Below are 12,072 nucleotides of genomic sequence, written 5' to 3'. Positions count from 1 at the left end.
GCCCCCACAATAAAATATTTGAGGGGGCAGGGGCCCCCATAGTTGATGGGCATTGCTATTCAAATGTTGTGCATGTACCTCATGTGATCAGTTATGCAGGGTGAGGCTTACCTGCCCCCCCCCAATATTTTATTCAAGTTGGCACCCCTGCTCTGTGCCTGGCTGAGGAGCGCAGTCAGGTCTGTAGCTCTCCATTGCTTTGTTTGCACAGGATGTCTGTTCAGAAACATCCATGCTCAGTGCTTTAATGACAAGAGAACCAGAAGGTGTATTCTCTGCTTCACTTTTGAATGCCCCCTTAACCATCTAAAACTTTGTGGAGGGTCTTATTTGGCACTACAGCACTTTGACCAATATAGAAATAGCAGCACCCCAGTTTTTAATAATAAAAAAACACTGTTTAGAGCTATAAGTGCATTGAGCTTTCCAAAGTTATAGAAAGACAGGTACAGCCTCAAAGAGTTTGCCAGCTAAAATTCTACAAGAGGGGAGACAACAGAAGAACAGAAGCCTTTTGATTCTATTGTTGCTTAATTTATTCTTTCATAGTTTACCTTCTTGTGTACTTTCTCTTTCCCACTTTTAGTCCGGGATTTTTTTTTATGATGGATTATTGTTTTATACTCATTGTTATGCTTTAGTTGATCTTTTTTTGGAAGGGAAGAGCGGGGTGTAAATTTTTGCATAAATAAATGCAAATTACATTTCAGTTACATGTATTCAGGTTGAGTAGGAGCAGTGTGATACAAATAAATGCAAATTACATTTCAGTTACGTGTACTCAGGTTGAGTAGGAGCAGTGTGAAACAGGGACTACAGGGGATGTCTCAAATATTGCATTGAAAATGTGGGATTTGAGAAGGGATTTTAAAAGATTAACAGTGCAAACCTATGCTTGGGTTCAATGGGACTTATCCTAAGGTAAGCAGGTATGAGATGGCAACCTAAACTTGGATTGTAAGGAACACAGTAGGAATGGGGAACTTGGTGCACTCCAGATGTTACTGGGCTACAGCTCCCAACATCACTTACCATTGGCCAAACTGGGTGGGGCTGATGGGAGTTAGAAGTTCAGGAACATCTGGAGCACCACAGATTCTTCATCTCTGTGAAAGAGGAGGAAGGGATGTGAATGATCCGTGCCCTGCATGTAAAGAACACGCTGTTTATTTTTGCAACAGATGTGGCCAAAATAGTCACGCCAGCTAAACTATTTTTGACAGTTATATCATTATAAACAGCTTAACAGCTTTAAATTGTGCCTGAAAGGAGAGAGGGATCCTCTCTAGTCTGAGCATCTTTATGCCAATTTAGTTTAGGCCTAATCCATTTTCCAACTGCCACACTCCTTTTCATCTTTTTAAAAAAATATTGTATGGATCTGTCCTCTCATCCTATGCTGAAGCACCATGTACATAGATGGTGCTATAAAAGTCTTAACACAACAATTGCAGCAATTAAAACTTTCTTTTAAAAGTTGAAATTATTACCGGCAATAATGTAATTATGTAGCAGTTATCTAGGCAACTCTGTTGAAGAGTCATCATTTTTCATAATAGAATTCCATGGACAAATCTGTGCACTCAAATCCTCACTTAAAGCCAGGATATGAATGGCACCATGCACTTTCTCACCCCTTGCATGTGAGCAGCAAAATAAGCTGTAAACAATAGCTGTTTCCTTAAATGTGAACCCATAAACTACAGTTAATGCCCTGCAAACAAGTCGGAATATTAAGCCACGATTTAAAGTTAGTACCCTGGCTTGTTTGTAAGCCAATAAGCATAGTTTTTGAAGTGGTTCATAACAGATTAAGGGCTGAATCCTGGCTTGTTCAGCCACTGGGCTGGAAAGGACCTCTGTATACTTGCATCAGGGCCAGCCCACCCGTGAGGCAAGGTAAGACATCTGCCTCAGGCGGCAGAATCCACAGAGGCAGGAGATCTGGCATCCAAGGAATGCATTGCCCACTGCTGCAGTAGCAGCGATGGCTGTGGCAAGCTGCTTGGATCTGCCTCTTCCTCACCAGCCCTTACTCCACATGCCATCTCTACAGCGGCCTCTCAGCCCTGGCAGAGAAAGGCGCCATTTTGTGGCTTGCCTCAGGTGCCAAAATATATTGGACCGGCCCTGACCTGCATGCAGCTCGTGTATATCCTGCCTTATTAATCCAGAGATTGATTGTGTGGACCAGACCCAGTTTGGTAAACTGCATAAGAGTTCTCTCAGCCTTGAAAATAAGTACATCAACCAGAGTGAAAATAGCATTGGCCTAATCAATGAGATAACACTATTTCAGATGCGTTTCCAGGGTATTTTAATTTGGCTACAAAAACAGATTCGTTATTTCAAGAATTATTCCTGGTCTTGGAAACCTCTTTATCAGTGGAATTAATAGCATTGGCCTAAGTACTGTATTTCCATGCATTGCTGAACAAATTCACAGGTTGTTTAGATAAATTTGAAAACGATCCTGCCTAAATAAGTATAGAGCTGCCGCTGTATTTTCTTGGATACAAAAGTACTTTCAGCATATAAAATATGGACTCCATACAGATAGCCGTGGTGTGAAAGCGACGTGGTTTGCTATAAAGGAAACTATTCGGTCTGAGTGTAGTCAGTCAGATTGTTATTGTTTGTAGCCAGTGGCCATTATCATTTATTGCAGTAGCTATTTGGTGGCAAGTTATACCTGCACTCTTCCGTTCTGCTCAGCTTCATTCCTCTTAGTGTGAGAATATAGAAACAGTATTTTTTTCTGTGATGACTTAACCAGTACTGTGCACCCAACGGGCTTTGGATTTGTGGTTATCAAGCACCAGTGCTTGGTAAAGCTGTTTTTTGAACTGAGGTTGTTTGTGATACTATTATTGTTATTAATTTAATTTATATCCTGCCCTTCCTCCCAAAAGAGCTCAGAGTAGCACAGACACAAACAATAAAGCATGATATGGTCTTGGTGGGGTCCATTGTTCAATAGAAGAAGCCAGACATCCCACCAGGTAGCACAAGTCCTTATATTCCAAGTTACATACTGGATTGTGACCTAAAGCTTTAAAGAATTGCAAAGAAACCTTTGTGTGATTGTCATATTTGATGGCTTTATTTATCATATATTAGTATTCTCTGTGCAACATTACTTTTTTTCATCAGGAATAGTGTAAGAGAGGAAGGAGTAAGGTGTGTACAAAATTGATGCGATGTATGCAAGAAAACTGAATTAACTGTGCACTTACTCCATGAGTACAGCTCTGCCTCCTCTTCTATCCCCTAACCTGCCTTCCTCATTAGGAAAACCCCATGAAAGCCTGTACTAGGAACCCTTCAAGGAAGCTGTGTATGATCTTGTGAGTTATCATCACATGCGTAGAGTCAAGGTTCAGACAGCACAGGAATGAAGGTGCAGAAACTTTAGTGGGAAGAATGTGCATTATAAAACAGACATTTTTGTCTATGTGTGGAAATTGCACAGCTGTCTGCTTGCTTAGATTTTTGCGTCCCAATTTCCTTATGCACAGAATGTGCTTATTGGGAATGTAGAATTCACTGAGTTCCATTAAATCGTCTGCAGTGAAGAAAAATAAGTACGTAAATGTCACACAAGATATCTTCTGTTGGAATAAATGGAAACAATGAGTGTTGGGAAGAGAATTAAGTGGCTGTCTGCAAAGATTTTGCTCAACAGCAGTCAATGCAAATCTCAACGTGTGTTTCTCTCTTTAAACATCTCGTACAGTGTAGGCATTGCAAAAAAGCGTAACCTGATGTGCTGCTGGCTGTTTGCTTGAGATGTTGGATGCTTTGTGTAATCAGTTCTTTGCGGAGGCAAGCAAAGACATTTCAGGGAAAGAGACGGCGCCTTTCTGCCCTGTGCATTGCTAATTGTAATGCAGGTAACATCCCTCCCTACACAAGCAAAGGCGCTGCTTTGTTTACTGCCTCAATTCCTTTCCTTCTAGCAATAAATCTGCTAGTTGGACAATAGTTCACAAACCTGTTCCTAGTATCCTGTTCATTACAAGACTATCTAAAGCCTGAGTTTGAGCATGCATCCCAATAACTTCGCAATACAAGCTGCCAAATAGAAATTAAAAGCACTCTGGGGTCAGAGCCCATTTGAATTGGAAGGGATAACGGCATCCATTCATAACTACATGTTCATCTCTTATCTGCATTCATTTGCCCTCTTAGCTGCCCTGACTGCACCCTGGCAGAGGATGCCACAGGGAGATTTGGCTGGTATGATCATTAATCCATTTTGGGCACTGCCATTTCTGTGCTGCTCTGATGGTAAACTGCATAGCAGAGTAATGCATTCCTGCTGCTGCAGTAGCCCTACTGCCAAGGGTGCTGCAGGTTCAAGTGGAGGAGGGTCATGAGATTTACCTAGGCTTCTGGGAAGAGGACAGAGTGGTTCCCTCCCACCCTTCGTTGCTATTCCCATGCATTTTCTGCTGTCACAAGCACTGTCAGTGATCACAGCAAGCAGGGCAGCTGGCCTATGCCAAGCTGGGAAGGGGGCAGGCAGCAAACCAAGTGAGAACAGCAAGAGTTGGTGGCAGCATCAGACCACAAAGGCTTGCATCTATGTAGTTAAATGAATTTTAATTTTCATTATTATTTAATCTATTAACATCTTGCCTTTCCCCCCAAGTTGGATTCAAGGCGGCTTAAAACATTTTAAAGCAGCATTATGAAATACAAAGTAATAAAAACAAACTAGTTAAGGACAATAATTAAAACACATCAGAACCTGTAAATAAAATGCAGTTTGACTTGACAGCAGCCCAGTGATCAGTATCATCTGCACCTTAGCTTTCAAAGGCTTCTCTCAATCGAAAGGTCTTAGCCTGCCAGCAGAAGGGTTACAAAAAGGGAGCCAGCCTAACCTCCTGGGGTTAGGGTTCCTTCACCACCACCGCCACTATATTTGCACGTGTGAAATGAAGAAGTATACGTAAAGTAAAGGCAACAAAACAGTTTTTTAATGAGAAAAGGGCCAGAGTATCTTTATTAATAAACCTGGTTGTAATTGGAGCAATTCGGACAACTGTCCAGATGGTTCCCCCTCCCATTCAAACCTGTTAGTAATCCTATTTATATGTAACCATCGTAAGGGGAATAGATTTCCTCTCGTGTCCCTCACGAGCCCCACTGCCCCCCCACCCAACTCGGAACTTTTTAGATATTTTAGACTACAACTCCCCATGCTAACTGGGACTGATGGGGCTGAACCAGTGGCGTAGCGTGGGGGGTGCAGGGGGGCCGGCCGCACCGGGCGCAACATCTGGGGGTTAGGGTTAGGGGGCGCAAATCCACGGGTTAGGGGGCGCAAATCCACGGGTTTGGGGGCGCAAATTACTTGCCTTGCCCCGGGTGCTGACAACCCACCCTACGCCACTGGGCTGAACTACAAAGTCTGGAGAGTGCCAAGTTGGGGGAGTTGGTCCTTCACACACGTACCTGTACCCTGCAATGCTCAGGATTTGTGCTGTCCTCTGGCAGCACAAGTTAGTTTACCCTTCTTTAATTGCTGTTAACAGGCGACTTTATTTTAGGAATGCTTATCCTTGCCAATTGTGGCACTTGCGGTGTGGAGTGGGGAAGAAAAGCAAAGCACTCCTCTCTTGGGGAACCTGACAAATCCTTGAAATTTCCTTAGCTGCTGTTGCTGCCCTCTTAATGTTGATTTCAATTACCCTTAATGTTGATTTCAATTACCCTCCAAAGAATCCTGTGCTAATGACCCTAGAGTAGTTTCCGTTATGTATGTAGCGTGATTTTCCTTGCATGTGAGAAGCTATGTATTCATGTGCATTTTGTATAGTGAACCTGGCTGGGCTTCTAGCTGGATTTTCCCCATGCAACCAGTATTCTGACTGGTTTGCCCCATGATACTAAAGTGTGGCTTAGCAATGTGTGGCCAAGCCCCTGAGCAAGGCATTGGGCTTGCGCACTCCATGCTTTCCCCCCGCTGGTCAGTAAAACAGACTCTGGCTGGCTGATTCTTAGCTAAACAAGCCAATTTCAACCATGGTTTAAAAACCTGGCTTGTGTAACTAACAATTGCTTGTTTTTAAATCCCTATTCCTGGCTCACACGTCATACTAAGCCAAGATTCTTTGAAATTGAAAGTAACCTCAGCTAAAGCCCTTTTCATGGAGGTGTGGGGTGCATACCCTCCAAGATTTCTCTGGTGAAAATAGGGACATCCCATTCCATAATGATAATTTTACTGTTTATACCCCACACATCTTACTGGGTTGTCCCAACCACTTTGGCAGCTTCTAACATACAGTGGTACCTCCGGTTACAAACTCAATTCGTTCTTAACCTGAAACCGTTCTTAACATGAGGCGCGCTTTCGCTAATGGGGCCTGCTGTGCTGCTGGCGCACGACTTCCACTCGCATCCCAGGGCAAAGTTCGCAAGCGGGAGCATCTACTTCCGGGTTAGCGGAGCTTGTTACTTGAAGCGTTCATAAGGAGGACAATACGTAACTTGAGTTTCCACTGTATATAAAAATACAATAAAACATTAAAGATTTAAAAAAAACTTCCCTATACAGGATTGCCTTCAGATGGCTCAGGGGTTGGATAACTCCATACCTTCCAACAATTCTCCAGTGAAAATAGGGACATCCTAAGGAAAAGTGTAACATTCTGGGATCAAATCAGATACTGGGCCAGCTTCTGTAAATCAGGGGCGTCCCTGGAAAATAGGGACACTTGGAGGGTCTGGGGTTGTAATGAGAGAGGAGCATGCAAACCCAATGCCTTGCTCAGCTGACTGAGGCCACTCCATTTTTTTTTTTTTTTTTTTTAAATATTTTATTAAGGATTTTCTTGTTTTACAGAAGTGTAGTGCCTCATATATATTTTTCCCCATGTAACATTTTTACAAATCCGTTTCATTTGTTGAGGCATTAGGGGGAGAAGAAAATAAAAATAAAAATAAAAAAAGGAGAGAAAAGAGAAAGGGGGTGGAGAGAGGGAAGATGGATAAGGGTGGGATTGGGTGGCGGTGTTTCTATTATGTTTAATGTATGTAGAGTTTGGTGTCAGCGTGCTTGTGTTGTTCACTTGTGTTCCTTTGGTGGTGAGAGAGGTTGGGGTTGGCCTAGGGTGTGATTGTTTGCTTGTGATTGGCTGTGGTGATCTTTGTTTTCGTGTGTGAGTGAGGTGGGTGGGTGTTTTGGATCAGGTTAGCCATATTGATTTGTATGCTGTTGGTGGATTATTGTCATTGTCCTGTTGGGCTGTGTGTGTGATAAAGGGGAGCCATACCGGGGTGAAGGCATCTTCTTCTGTTTGTCCCCGTGTCAGTTTCAGTTTATTAGTTAATTTTTCTAGTAGGGCTGTTTCCCATACTATTTGATACCATTGGTCCATGCTTACTCCTGACAGGTCTCTCCAGTGTCTGGTTATGGTGTTTCTGGCTGCTGAGAGCAGGTGGGTTATGAGTTCTTTGTGGTGTAAATGGGCATTGTTGTCTTGGAAGATGTTTAGTAGGGCCAATTCTGGGGTGGTGTCTATTACTTGCTTAGTTATTTTACAAATTTCTTGTATGGCTGTTGTCCAGAATAGTTGGATTTTGGGACACTCCCACCACATGTGGAAGTATGTGCCTGTGGAGGTGCACCCTCTCCAGCATTTTGGTGAGGTTCCTGGGTGTATTAGCGCTAGTTTCCTTGGTGTTAGGTACCACCTGTAGGTGAGTTTCAGTGTGAGTTCTTTTCTTTTCGTTGATATGGATTTAAAGGGGGGTTTAGACCACATTCTGGTCCATTGAGTGGGGTTTATCTCATAGCCTATGTCATTCTCCCATTGATTTTTGATTGCGTCTAGGGGATTTGCGAGATTTTGGAGTAGTATTTTGTATATTGCGGATACCATCCCTTTACCGTTTCCCTTTGTTGTTAGGAGGAGGTTTTCGAAGGTTGTCAGGGGCCTAGTTGCTGCTGATTTTACTGTTGGGTTGTTTAAGAGGGCATGTAGTTGGTGTTGTGTTAACCAGGGCATTTGGGTGTCTTCTAGTTTGTCTTGTATTTCTTGTGTTGACAAGGGTTTGTTATTTTTATAAAAGTCTATTAGGCGATACAAGCCTTTGGTTCGCCAGGTTTTTATCTTGAGGTTTTGTGCTGCATGGTGGAATAATGGGTGGTATGCCAGGGGGATTAGTGGGGATGGGGTTGGGGATAGTTTGCCTATTTGTGTTTTCCATGCTTTGAGCATGGTCTGTGTGTACCTGTTAAGTGTTGTGGGAATTTTCTTTAGTTTGTTTGGGAGGAGTGGGTATGTTGTGGTGCAGGTGTTTTCAATTGTGTCCCTCTCTAGGTGTACCCATTGTTTTGTTTCATCTTCTAGTATATATGGGATTATATGGCGTATTTGGTTGGCGTTGTAATATGCTTCTATGTTGGGGATTCCCCATCCTCCTTCTGAGGTGGGGAGGTGCAGGTATTTGGGGCTTATTCTTGGTTTTTTATGTGAGAAGATGAAAGAGTGTAGTTTTCTCTGCCAACTGTGAAGTTGGGTTGAGGGGATCCAGATTGGGAGGGTTTGGAATAGGTAGGTTAGTTTTGGGAGTGTGATCATTTTGATCATGGCTATTTTGTCTGAGAGAGTGAAATTCATGTTATTCCATCTCTTTAGGTCTTTGTTAATTTGTCGCCACAGGGGCTTGTAGTTGTGGAGGTATAATTTATTGAGGTTTCTGGTTATTTGTACCCCTAGGTATCTGAACTTGGTGTGGCAAAGTTTTATTTTGGGGACCTTCGTGAGTTCTTTTTGGGTGTGAGGAGGGGTGTTGAAGCACATAGCTTCTGACTTTGTGAAATTTACCTGTAGGCCCGACACCATTGCAAATGCGTTGAGTTCTCTGATTAGGGAGGTTGCTGTGCTTATGGGGTCTGGTGTTGTGACCATTAGGTCATCTGCAAAGAGCCCTAATTTATAGGTCCTGCCTTTTATTTCCACTCCCTTGATGTCTGCGGCTGCTCGGATGCGGATTGCTAGGGGTTCCAGAGCCAGGATAAATAAGAAGGGAGACAGTGGGCATCCTTGTTTCGTGCCTCTTTGGATAGCTATAGTGTTAGAATCCATATTGTTAGTTCTGCATTTTGCTGAGGCTTGGGAGTATATTTGTTTGAGGATTTGTAGGAAGTTGGGGCCAAATTTCATGTTAGTTAGTACTGCTAATATGTATTTCCACTCCAAGCAATCAAAGGCTTTGAGTATGTCTAGGGACATAATTGTCAATGGGAGTTTGGTTGCCTTGCTGTGTTCGATCAGGTTCAGTAGTTTCCTGATGGGGTCTGTTATATTGCGGCCAGGGACAAAGCCAGTCTGGTCTGGGGCTATTAACTTGTGTAGGAAGATTTTTAGGCGGTTGGCCAAGATTGATGTGAATATCTTGTAGTCTTGGTTTATTAATGAGATTGGGCGGTATGATTCTACTTTGAGGCTGTCTTTTAGTGGTTTTGGGATGGAGACTATTTTGGAGTGGGTCCAGGTTTTGGGGATGGGGCCTCCTTTTATGATGTCGTTGAATAGGCGGGTCATGTAGGGCATCAAGGGTTCTTTGAATTTCTTATAGAATTCTGCTGTGAAGCCGTCTGGGCCTGGGGCTTTGTGTGGTTTCAAGTTTTTGAGGACCGCATCTATTTCCTCTGGGGTGATAGGGCTATCCATGAATTCCTGTTCCTCATCAGTTAGGGTAGGCATGGTCAGTCCTGCTAGAAATTTTTTGATTTCCCTCTCTGGTGGGTTATGGGAGGTGTATAGGTTGGAGTAAAATTCTGCAAATTCTGAAATTATTTCTTTGGGGGAGAATGTTATGTTGCCGTCTTTTTTGGTGATGCAGTGTATTCTTGTTTTGAGTGCTTTTTTCCTACATCTATTTGCTAGTAATCTGGAGTTTTTCCCTCCATATTCATAGAAACGTTGTTTAGAGTATAGAATGTTGATCATTGTTTTGTTGATTTCTAAGGAGTCTAGTTCTCTCCTTTTCTGTTCTATAAGTTTGAGGAGTTTTTTAGATCCTGTTTGTTTGTAGCGTGATGAGAGGGCTGTGATGTCTTGTTCTATTTTGCTAATTTTTGAGGAGGTTTGTTTTTTAAGGAATGTTTTCTCTTTTATGCAAGCTCCTCTGGTGACCGCTTTCATTGCGTCCCATAGGAGGGGGGTTGTTGTATTGTTTACATCGTTTTCTTTGAAGTAGTTTTGGAGGGTTTTTGTGAGACTCTCTCTAATTTGTTTGTTTGTAGTTAGGATGGGACTGAAGGACCAGGATGGGGTGGTTTGTGTTCCTTCTCCTATTTTAACAGTGACTTCTACTGGGGCGTGATCTGTGATTTTAATGTTACCTATGTTTGTTGATTCTACTGAGGGAATCAGACCCTGTGTGAGTAGAATGCTGTCCAGTCTGGACACTGTATCATGGCGTCCCGATTGGAATGTATGGCTGATGTCTCCCGGGTTTTGCTCACCCCAAATGTCATAGAGACCCCTGTTTTTTAGCATTTTTAGTAACTTGTAAGAGTTCCTGGTTGTTGGGGGTTTCCTTCGGAGGAAGGTTGCCCATGGGGTTGTGGGGTGGATATCTTTCAGGGATATACCTTTCATATTTAGATTGAGGTCCCCTCCTAGGATTGCTTCCCCTTCAGAGAAGGAGAGGAATTTGTTTAGTGTTTTCTGGAAGAATTCTAGTTGTTTCGTGTTTGGGGCATATATGGAGCCGATTGTCAGTTTGATTTTGCCATCTAGTGTCCCTTTAGCGAAAATGAATCTGCCTTTTTTGTCCTTGAGGACTGTTGTGGCAGTGAAGTTCAGGTCCCTACTGAGTATTATGGCTACACCACGGGCTTTCCCTGAGCCTCGTGCGACCCACTGTTGACTAAAGCGGGGGTCGCTCAGGAGTTTGCTGCCTTTGGGTGGATTGTGTATTTCTTGTAGGAAGGTGATGTGTGGTTTCATGGTGTTTATGTATGAGGTGATGCGTTTTCTTTTGATGGGGTTTCCCAGCCCCCTCACGTTTAATGTAATTGCTTTTAGGTTAGCCATTTTGTTTATCTATTATGTGGGGCGATTCCCTGCCAACCCGTTCGGGTTGTCTTGTGTCTCTCTCTTCGTGTTGTTTAAAGAACCAGTGGGGTTGCGCTGACCTAGGGTGTGGTGGGTGGGGGGCTAGTAGGATTAGAGTGAGATTTGGGTTAAAGAGTAGGGGGTAAGTTGTAGGGAGTTTCCTATATGTAGTCATATAGGTGTTTGTTTGGGGTATTTTGGGCCATCTGGCATTTAGCCAGTTGGTCCTAGGTCTCAGCTGGTGTGGAAGGCCGTGTTCAAGGACAGGCCGTCCCCCCTGTTGTCTGCGATAGGGGGTGATCAGCGAGACAGTGTGAATTGACTTTGTAACGTCGCTGTCAGGTATAAGGTTTGTAAGCAGTGTTGCCAGTATTATGAGCAACATTGTTGGTGTGTTGGGGTGGGGATGTGGGTGCTGGTACGCTCTGGTGCCACCATAGTGCTGGTTGGGTATCAGATTTTAGCCTGATTGTGGGTTGTGTTATTAAGGTTGGAGTTGTTTTTCCTTAGTATGGAGTATGAGGATGTTGAAGGTGTGGGTGATGGGGAATGTGGTTGAGGTCGTCTGGACTGGTGTTGGGGTGGGGATTTCTGTGGGGGTGCGGGGCTGGGGGGGTGTTGATGGTGTTAACTAAATCTATGTTTTGGGGGGGGGAGGGGAAAAAAGGGGGGGGGAATCACCAGTCCTTCAGTTTGTGGTTTTTTCCTGGTTGCTTCTTTCAGCCGGGGTTGTTGTTGTTGTAGGGTTGTCCATCTGCGATGAGTTGGTTTGGTTGATCTTGGTCTGGTTTCTTGTGTCGTATGGCCGGCGGGACGGTTCTGAGCATGATGCTTGCCTGTATTGGTTTGCGTTGTTGCGCCGCTTCTGTTGTATCTTTTTCTTCTGTACCATTGTCCAGTTGTTTGCTGTTGTTTCCTCGTGGTTGGGGCTGTCGCTTGGTGGGTTTGTCGGTTTCCATTCCGGCGGGAGGTCGAGTTCAAGGTTCTT

The 12,072-nt window shown here is 43.6% G+C and overlaps 1 protein-coding gene across 1 annotated transcript in view; it reads left to right on the top strand.

Moving 5' to 3' along the window:
• The window catches only part of ITFG1 (integrin alpha FG-GAP repeat containing 1), a 119,711-nt gene that overhangs the window by 13,267 nt on the left and 94,372 nt on the right, over positions 1-12,072 (top strand). The window lies entirely within an intron of this gene.

This window comes from Podarcis muralis, chromosome 7 (assembly GCF_964188315.1).
Source record: "Podarcis muralis chromosome 7, rPodMur119.hap1.1, whole genome shotgun sequence".
Taxonomy (NCBI): Eukaryota; Metazoa; Chordata; class Lepidosauria; order Squamata; family Lacertidae; genus Podarcis; species Podarcis muralis.
This window is presented reverse-complemented; position numbering and strand designations above follow the sequence as displayed.